At 41.4% G+C, this 11095-nt stretch overlaps 1 pseudogene; it reads left to right on the top strand.

The window, feature by feature from the left end:
* Positions 1-8128: 8128 nt before the first annotated feature.
* On the top strand, positions 8129-9666 carry LOC132508515 (protein enabled homolog; annotated as a pseudogene).
* The last annotated feature ends 1429 nt before the right edge of the window (positions 9667-11095 follow it).

Raw genomic sequence — 11095 nt, forward strand, 5'->3', positions numbered from 1 at the left:
TCCTCCTTAAACTCTGCAGCATTTAACAGGATTGTCTGACCACACCCTCCTCTGGTAACCTCTCCTTTCTCTTGGCTTCAGTGAGGGTTTATTCCCTTGATTCTCCTCCTCTTCACAGCCAACTCTTTCTCAATCATCCGGAGGGTAGGTAGAGTCCTAGAATCTCCCCCGTTTTTTCTTGATGATTTAATCTGATATCCCCCCTGTTCCTTCAAAGTACCAAACTCCCAAGACCATGGGCGAAATTCAAAGGATATGGCTCCTGATAGAGCATGAGCTTTGGCTGGGTAACCGGAGCAGTGGAATCAGCTAAGTATTGGTGCTGCAAATCAACTTTTGTCCCTGAACTCGCCTCTGAACTTCATACCCACACTTCTGAATTCTTACTCAGGATTCCCCTCTGGATGTAGCTCTGGTGACTTAAGATGAAAATGTCCAGAGATGACTTCTCTCTCTGCTCTAGAATGTGTTCCCTATGTTTGCTGATGCGATCTTCAGCGTTAGTGGCCCAGAAACGTCTTTGTCTTCTCCCCCTAAAGGCACTGGGTCCTGGATCTTGATCTCTGCGTTGAGTCCATTTGTTTGTACTCCTGCAGTGTCTCTGTATCCGTGCCTTCCTCTCCACACCATGCTGGGTGGATCCTCTTCATCCCTCAACGAGATGCCTTTCTCTCCACTGTTTTCTCTCTCTCCATTTTCTACCATCTATCGACATGTTTTCTCAGAGCTTACATTTTTAGAAGAGGAAAACATGCATGAAGTTGATGCTGAAACTAGCATTAATTCTAACAAGAAGTAATATTCTTGGATATATGAACTGATTGAAGATATTCACACCCATCTTAGTAAGATAGCATTTTCAATACATTTTTCAAATGTTTTAATGAAAAATTTCAAGCATACAGAAAAGTTGAAGGAATTTTGCAGTAAACGTCATATACCCAGTGCCTAGATTCTAGAATTATTTTTACTAAGCTTGCCATATCACATATCTATTTGTCCTCCATTCTATCCATCTATCAATCCAGATTAGTTCCAAAGTAACTTGCAGGCACCAGTATATTTTACCCCCAATACTTCAGCATGTTAGAATTCAATACTTGTTGACAATTATTTTTTTTTGTAAGATCAACATGCAATGAAATGCTCAAACCTTAAGTGGACCATTCTGTGGGTTTCAACAATACATACACCTGTGTAACAAAACCCTCCTCAAGACAGAGTCTTGATATCACCCAGAAAGTTCCCTGATGCCATTTCCTAGTCAATCCCTGGAGGCAACCACTCCACCCCAAAGGCAGCCACTCCGGAGGCAACCACTATTCTGATGTTCTTCCACCATAGGTTAGTTTTGCCTGTTTTAGAACTTCATATGAATGGAAATCATACAATATGTGCTCTTTTGTGTCTGGATTCTTTTAGATAAAAATAATATTTTCAAGATTCATTCGTGTTGTTTCATGTATACGTAGTTTGTTCCTTTCTATCGCTAAGTAGGATTCCACTGTGTGAATATACCACAGTTCATTTATCCATTCTCCTATTGATGGAGACCTATGTGTTTCCAGTTTTTGGCAACATTTTCAATAAAACTGTACTTTTCTTTATCATTTATTAAAGTTTGTAATATATTTTTGTTGTTTTACTCAACTGTGGACTAAGAATAATCATAATACCAACTCAATACAAAATAAATTTTTATCACCTTCAATTTCATAGTCACAGAAAGTTATATTAAATATACATATTTTTTTTTGCAAAGTATTATGAAAGGGTGAGCAATAAAAACTTTAAAGCATAAAAATGTAGAGAATTCCCTGGTGGTCCAGTGGTTAGGACTCCATGCTTCCACTGCCAGGGGCCTGGGTTCGATCCCTGGTCGGGGAACTAAGATCCTGCAAGCCGGGTGGTGCGGCCAAAGGAAGAAAGTTATATTAGGATAAACTTCTAAGGAGGAAGTGGAAAACAAATACGAGTTTGAAGGAAAATGAGAAACAATGTGAACTATCCAACTGTTAAAGATGATCTGTGTTTCTTAAATGGATGATGTAAATAATAAATTGCCTGGCATTTAGATTCCACTGGATACATTTGAAAGAGCAATATGTATAATATTCCCGAAATGTCAAATTTATGATGAAAACTATTAGATGTCAAAGTAAAATTTTGCAAAGGGGTGCATAGTTTTCCCAAAGTATTTTCCAGAGCTCATTCAAAATACCAACAAGACAAACAGAAGTCCTCCTTGATGCTTATTATCCTAAATTGGAGCCTGGGTTCTAATTGATCACTCTCTAGCTGTAATTGTCATCTTTGAATCCCAACAGGCCTTGAGAATACTACCAATTAGGCAATTTTCATGGATCCGTTTTGGCCTTATTTTATATCTCAGAAAACTGAAACTGAGGTAAGCCTTTGGGCCAAATGCAACCCAGATGGTCAACCAATGTGGTTTCATTCATATGCCCCTCTTTTTTGGTCTGTGGCCAAGCTCTGACCCCAAAGCAGAAGTGAATTCACAGCTTTTCACTGGGAAGATTTGGGGTCTTCCACCATCTTCTTTATTTTTTTCCACTCATGTGGCTGGAATACTCCAAAGGAAATCATAGGTGTCTTTGCATTGGTTATTTCATTTTTCCTCTGAGAAGGCCTCTTTTGGCTGAGTTTGAATAGCCACAGATCCTGTTACAGAAAACAGTGATTACAGAATTTAATGGGTTCCTCGTGTATTATATTTAGCTGTGTCTATAGATATAATATGAAAAGAGCTCACTAATTTGTGGAAAATATAGTAAAAGTGGTGGGAATGGCATAAATAAAACCACTGACTGATAACATTTTAATATGAGTAACCTGGAGCCTTTACAGAAATCTAAGGGTCATGGGTAGGCTCAACCATTCTCTTTTTCCCAGAAAATGTTCACTTTTTTTTTTGGCTGTGCCACGTGGCATGCAGGATCTTAGTTCCCTGACCAGTGATCAAACCTGTGCCCCCTACAGTGGTTAAGAATCCGCCTGCCAATGCAGGGGACACGGGTTCGATCCCCAGTCTGGGAAGATCCCACATGCTGCAGAGCAACTAAGTCCGTGAGCCACAACTACTAAGCCTGCGCTCTAGAGCCGTGAGCCACAACTACTGAGCCCACGCGCCTAAAGCCTGTGCTCCACAACGAGAAGCCATCGCAATGAGAAGCCTGCACACCGCAAGGAAGAGTAGCCCCCACTCGCAGCAACCAGAGAAAAGCCTGCGTGCAGCGACAAAGACCAAACGCAGCCAAAAATAAAATTAATTAATTAATTAATTGAAACAAAAAAAACGGGCTTCCCTGGTGGCGCAGTGGTTGAGAGTCCGCCTGCCGATGCAGGGGACACAGGTTCGTGCCCTGGTCCGGGAAGATCCCATATGCCGCGGAGCAACTGGGCCCGTGAGCCATGGCCGCTGAGCCTGTGTGTCCGGAGCCTGTGCTCCGCAACGGGAGAGGCCACAACAGTGAGAGGCCACCGTACTGCAAAACAAAAAAACAAAACAAAACCTGTGCCCCCTGCATTGCTAGTGTAGAGTCTTAGCCACTGGACCGCGAAGGAAATGTTCACTTTTAATGTGTCAGGACTGCAGAGTGCTAAGGACAGAATGTACCCCCTCCCCCAATTTACATGTTGAAATTGAAATCTCCATTGTGATAGTATTAGGAGGTAGGACCTTTGGGAGGTGTTTAGGTCATGAGGGTGGAGCCCTCATGAATGGGATTAGTACCCTTATAAAAGAGGCCCCAGAGAGCAACCTCAGCCTTTCTGCCATGTGAGGACACAGTGAGAAGATAGCCACCTATAAGCCATGAAGTGAGTTCTTACGAGACTCTGGATCTACTGATGTTTTGATCATGGACTCCCCAGCCTCCACAACTGTGAAAAATAATTTGTTGTGGAGTCTTTCAAGATGGCAGAGTAGAAGGACCTTGAGCTTACCTCCTCTCATGAGCACACCAAAATCACAACTAACTGCTGAACAACCATCCGTTAAAAAAGACTGGAACCTACCAAAAAAGATCTTCTACATCTAGAGGAATAAAGAAGAAACCACGGGCTTCCCTGGTGGTGCAGTGAGTAAGAGTCTGCCTGACAATGTAGGGGACACTGGTTCGTGCCCCGGTCTGGGAAGATCCCACATGCCGCGGAGCGGCTAGGCCCATGAGCCATGACCGCTAAGCCTGCGTGTCCGGAGTCTGTGCTCCGCAACGGGAGAGGCCACAACAGTGAGAGGTCCACGTACCGCAAAAAAAAGAAGAAACCACAACAAGATGGTAGGAGGGGCACACTCAAGATATAATCATATTGCCTACCACCACCCAACACTTGGCATTACGGGGCACAGAGCATCCATGGCTGGAGGGAACTCCTGAAGGGACTGAAGCAGCAACCATGGCTGGAACTTTGTTTAACTTTCCTCTCTCATTGTGTCTGCTGTCATAATCATTTCTACAGACCCCAACAGAGATATCATAAACAAAAACAATCAGGACTTTAGAAAAGTATCAATGCCTGCAGCAGCCGTGCGGCTGACAGGGTCTTCATGCTCCAGCTGGGTGTCAGGACTGAGCCTCTGAGGTGGAAGAGGCTAGTTCAGGACATTGGACCATCACAGACCTCCAGCCCCCACGTAATATCAATCGGCGAGAGCTCTCTCAGAGATCTCCAACTCAACACTAAGAACCAGCTCCACTCAATGACCAGCAAGCTCCAGTGCTGGACACCCCATGCCAAACAACTAGCAAGACAGGAACACAACCCCACCCATTAGCAGAGAGGCTGCCTAAAATCATACTAAGTTCACAGAAACCCCAAAACACACCACCAGACGTGGTCCTGCCCATCAGAAAGACAAGATCCAGCCTCATTCACCAGAACATAGGCACCAGTCCCCTCCACCAGGAAGCCTACCCAACCCGCTGAACCAACCTCACCCACTGGGGGCAGACACCAAAAACAATGGGAACTACGAACCTGAAGCCTGCAAAAAGAGGACCCAAAAAACAGTAAGTTAAGCAAAATGAGAAGACAGAGAAATATGCAGCAGATGAAGGAGCAAAGTAAAAACCCACCAGACCAAACAAATGAAGAGGAAATAGGCAGTCTACCTGAAAAAGAATTCAGAGTAATCATAGTAAAGATGATCCAAAATCTTGGAAATAGAATGGAGAAAATACAAGAAATGTTTAACAAGGACCTAGAAGAACTAAAGAGCAAACAAACAATGATGAACAACACAATAAATGAAGTTTAAAATTCTCTAGCAGGAATCAATAGCAGAATAACTGAGACAGAAGAACAGTTAAGTGACCTGGAAGATAAAATAGTGGAAATAACTACCACGGAGCAGAATAAGGAAAAAAGAAGGAAAAGAATTGAGGACACTCTCAGAGACTTCTGGGACAACATTAAACACACCAACATTTGAATTACAGGGATCCCAGAAGAAGAAGGGAAAAAGAAAGGGACTGAGAAAATATTTGAAGAGATTATAGTTGAAAACTTCCCTAATATGGGAAAGGAAATAGTCAGTCAAGTCCAGGAAGCACAGAGATTCCCATACAGGATGAATCCAAGGAGAAACACACCAAGACACATATTCATCAAACTTTCAAAAATTAAATACAAAGAAAAAATATTAAAAGCAGCAAGGGAAAAGCAACAAGTAACATACAAGGGAATCCCCATAAGGTTAACAGCTGATCTTTCAGCAGAAACTCTGCAAGCCAGAAGGGAGTGGCAGGACATATTTAAAGTGATGAAAGGGAAAAACCTACAATGAAGATTACTCCACCCAGCAAGGATCTCATTCATATTCGACAGAGAAATTAAAACCTTTATAGACAAGCAAAAGCTAAGAGAATGCAGCACCTCCAAACCAGCTTTGCAACAATGCTAAAAGAACTTTTCTAGGCAGGAAACACAAAAGAAGGAAAAGACCTACAATAACACACCCAAAACAATTAAGAAAATGGTAATAGGAACATACATATCGATAATTACCTTAAATGTAAATGAATTAAATGCTCCAACCAAAAGACACAGGCTCACTGAATGGATACAAAAACAAGACCTGTATATATGCTGTCTACAAGAGACCCACTTCAGACCTAGGGACACATACAGACTGAAAGGAGGGGATGGAAAAAGATGTTCCATACAAATGGAAATCAAAAGAAAGCAGGAGTAGCAGTTCTCATGTCAGACAAAATAGACTTTAAAATAAAGACTATTACAAGAGACAAAGAAGGACACTACATAATGATCAAGTGATCAATCCAAGAAGAAGATATAACAATTGTAAATATTTATGTACCCAACATAGGAGCACCTCAATACATAAGGCAAATGCTAACAGCCATAAAAGGGGAAACTGACAGTACACAGTAATAGTAGGGGACTTTAACACCCAATTTTCACTAATGGACAGATCATCCAAACAGAAAATAAATAAGGAAACACAAGCTTTAAATGATACATTGTATCAGATGGACTTAATAGATATTTATAGTACATTCCATCCAAAAACAACAGAATACACTTTCTTCTCAAGTGATCATGGAACACTCTCCAGGATAGATCATATCTTGGGTCACAAATCAAGCCTTGGTATATTTAAGAAAACTGAAATTGCATCAAGTATCTTTTCCGACCACAGCACTGTGAGACTAGATATAAATTATAAGGAAATAACTGTAAAAAATAAAAACACATGGAGGCTAAACTATACACTACTAAATAACCAAGAGATCACTGAAGAAATCAAGGAGGAAATCAAAAAATACCTAGAAACAAATGACAATGAAAACACAACGACCCAAAACCTATGGGATGCAGCAAAAGCATTTCTAAGAGGGAAGTTTATAGCAATACAATCCTACCACAAGAAACAAGAAACATCTCAAATAAACAACCTAAACTTACACCTAAAGCAATTAGAGAAAGGACAAAAAAAAAAACCAAAGTTAGCAGAAGGAAAGAAGTCATAAAGATCAGAGCAGAAATAAATGAAATAGAAACAAAGAAAACAATAGCAAAGATCAATAAAACTAAAAGCTGGTTCTTTGAGAAGATAAACAAAATTGATAAACCATTAGCCAGATTCATCAAGAAAAAAAGGGAAAAGACTCATATCAACAGAATTAGAAATGAAAAAGGAGAAGTAACAACTGACACTTCAGAAATACAAAGGATCATGAGCGATTACTACAAGCAACTATATGCCAATAAAATGGACAACCAGGAAAAAGTGGACAAATTCTTAGAAAAGCACAATCTTCTGAGACTGAACCAGGAAGAAACAGAAAATATAAACAGACCAATCATAAGCACTGAAATTGAAACTGTGATTAAAAATCTTCCAACAAACAAAAGCCCAGGACCAAATGGTTTCACAGGCAAATTCTATCAAACATTTAGAGAAGAGCTAACACCTATCCTTCTCAAACTCTTCCAAAATATAGCAGAGGGAGGAACACTCCCAAACTCATTCTATGAGGCCACCATCACCTTGATACCAAAACCAAACAAGGATGTCACAAAGAAAGAAAACTACAGGCCAATATCACTGATGAAAATAGATACAAAAATCCTCAACAAAATACTAGCAAACAGAATCCAAAAGCACATTAAAAGGATCATACACCATGATCAAGTCGGGTTTATCCCAGGAATGCAAGGATTCTTTAATATACGCAAATCAATCAATGTGATAAACCATATTAACAAATCGAAGGAGAAAAACCATATGATCATCTCAATAGATGCAGAAAAAGCTTTTGACAAAATTCAACACCCATTTATGATAAAAACCCTGCAGACAGTAGGCATAGAGGGAACTTTCCTCAACATAATAAAGGCCATATATGACAAACCCACAGCCAACATCGTCCTCAATGGTGAAAAACTGAAACCATTTCCACTAAGATCAGGAGCAAGACAGGGTTGTCCACTCTCACCACTATTATTCAACATAGTTTTGGAAGTTTTAGCCACAGCAATCAGAGAAGAAAAAGAAATAAAAGGAATCCAAATCTGAAAAGGAGAAGTAAAACTGTCACTGTTTGCAGTGACATGATACTATACATAGAGAATCCTAAAAATGATGGTTTATGATGATGCTAATAAAAAATGGGTGCCAGCTGGTGGTTCAACTGGGTTCAGGAGAGTTCATATATATCATCATACAGGCAGCAACACGTTCAGAGTGGTGGGCAGGAAGATTCAGGACCATCAGGTCGTGATAAACGGTGCCGTTCCTAAAGGGTTGAAGTACAATCAAGCTACACAGACCTTCCACCAATGGTGGGACGCTAGACAGGTGTATGGTCTCAACTTTGGCAGCAAAGAAAACGCCGATGTTCGCAAGTGCCATGATGCATGCCTTAGAAGTGTTGAGTTCACAGGAAACACGGCCAACATTGCCTAGACAAAATTCACAGCTACCTGCCCATGTTCAGAATGGCCCATCACAGGAAGAATTGGAAATTCAAAGAAGGCAACTTCGAGAACAGCAACAACAAAAGGAGCTGGAGTGGGAAAGGCTGGAGAGAGAAAGGATGGAAAGGGAGAGATTGGTGAGGGAGAGGTTAGAAAGGGAAAGGCTGGAGAGGGGGCGACTAGAACAGGAGCAGCTGGAGAGAGAGAGGGAGGGGCTGGAGAGACAGGCCCGGGAAAGGCCAGAACGAGAGCCACAAGAGCAGCTAGAAAGGGAACAGCTGGAAAGAATATCAAATGCTGCTGCCCCTGCCTCTGAGGAGACTTCTCCAAACTCTTTGCGGGGAGACTCCTCTGCTTCTGAGCCAGGCTTGCAGTCCGCCTCTCAGCCGGCAGAGACTCCAGCCCGACAGGGCATTGTCTTGGGACCACCTGCACCCCCACCCCCTCCTCCACTCCCACCAGGTCCTGCCCAGGCATCAGCCGCGCTCCCTCCTCCCCCAGGCCCCCCTCCCCCTCTCCACTTCCGTCCTGGTCCTTGGGCCTCCGCCTCCTCCACCACCACTTCCTAATCAAGTATCCCCTCCTCCTCCACCACCTGCCCCTCCCCTCCCTGCATCTGGATTTTTCTCGGGATCCACATCTGAAGACAACTGCCCTTTAACTGGACTTGCAGCTGCAATTGCTGGAGCAAAACTTCATAAAGTGTCATGAATGGAAGATGCCTCTTTCCCAATTCATTGGTGTGAATTCGGCCTTATCTAAAACAGATAAGGAAAGGGACCCCTTCCTTTAAGGGGTAGTGGTTTAATGCAAGAAATGAGTGCCCTGCTGGCCAGGAGGAGAAGAACTGCTGAAAAAGGATCAACAATAGAAACAGAACAAAAAGAGGACAAAAATGAAGATTCAGAGCCTGTAACTTCTAAGGCCTCTTCAACAAGTACCTGAACAATCTGAACAACCTGAACAAGTACCTGAACACCTGAACTAACAAGAAAACCTTGGGAAAGAACAAATACAATGAATGGCAGCAAGTCACCTGTTATTTCCAGACCAAAATCTGCACCTTCTTCGCAGCCCAGGGGAACGGAGTCCAGGCGGAAGCAGGACATTCTAGATGAAATGAGAAAAGAATTAACTAAGCTAAAAGATGAGCTCGTTGATGCAATCAGGCAGGAACTGAGCAAATCAAATACTGCATAGAGAAACAAACTAAGGAGAGATAGGACTTTAATCTGGAGAAGGAAAAAAAAACCCTACAAAGAACAACTGTTAACAACAACCTACATTTTGTGAGCTGTAAGAAGAAAATGGAGACAACAGTCGGAAGGAGGGAAAAACCAACGTACTTTGAAAGCCTTCAGACATGACTACTCTGGCGATAAGCTATTTCCCTCCCAGTTTGCTGCTTTTTTCTGACCTTTACAACAGGATGGGAGTCATACAGGAGTACCTGTATCAGTTATGCAGAAAATACTAAACCTGTCAGGCAAGATCGCCATGCTTTGAAATATTTTCATGTCAAGAGGAAAAATCCCACATTTTCCACAATCCACACTACGATAAAGAGGAGAAAGGCTTGAGAAGTTTTTTTCACAGAAGGCTGATAAAGAATTTCGCAAGTTAACGCTATTGTATTGTAAATGTTTCTCTCAGGTTTGTCTTCCTATCATATTCGATATTCCATGAATAACTGAGGTCAGCCCTACGCAGGTTAAGTTCATAAGATGTGGAACAAATGGAATGGTATGTGCTTTCACAGGGTGATATTTATAAGTGTCCTAAAAATGATTTATCCAGAGTGAGGAATTTTAGAACGATAGGAAATCTCTCAAGTTAGACTTCATGCAATTTTGTAGATTCAAACATAAAATTCGTCCAGAATCTAAAGATGTAGATGCCTTCCTAAATTGTTACAAATGCTTTACCAAATCTGTGCCTCCTACGTAACACAAACCAGTGGTCAAATGTAAAACAATATATTGTAGATTTACTGTAGGTTTTCAACCTTTTTTAGATTTATGTGTGTGGACATTTTTATAATGTAATTACAACTACCACAAAATTAGCTTTTTTATTTGTTTTATTTTATTTTATTTTTGGCTGTGCCACACAGCTTGCGGGTTCTTAGTTCCCCAATCAGGGATTGAACCCGCACCCTTGGCAGTGAAAGTGCAGAGTCCTAACCCCTGGACCACCAGGGAAGTCCCCAAATTAGCTTTTTTTTTTTTTTTCCAAATTAGCTTTTTTAATTGCAGACAGTAATGCATGTCAAACTAATATGTAGTGGCCTTTTCAAGGCCTAGTCCCAGGGAAAAGATTTTGCAGAGTATAGGGGAGTGGGAGGAAGGGAAGGAATAATGTTTTACTTAAAGTTAATTTCTGCACTATCTTTTTCTCTCAATTATTTGCATGAATAATAATGAGGAATATTTTGTGGCTTTAATTGGTAAATACGTTAACAGAACCAAGTACTTCATCTTTTACATCATGTCTTCAGCTATTTATATTTTAACTTCGGTAAGTTCAGTGGTCTGAAACATGATTCTGAGCTTCACGTGAATTATATCTTACTGTGGAACTCAAAACAGCCACATAGCACAGGGACGTCAGCTCCCTGTGCTTTGTGACC

This window comes from Lagenorhynchus albirostris, chromosome 18, assembly GCF_949774975.1.
Source record: "Lagenorhynchus albirostris chromosome 18, mLagAlb1.1, whole genome shotgun sequence".
Lineage (NCBI taxonomy): Eukaryota > Metazoa > Chordata > Mammalia > Artiodactyla > Delphinidae > Lagenorhynchus > Lagenorhynchus albirostris.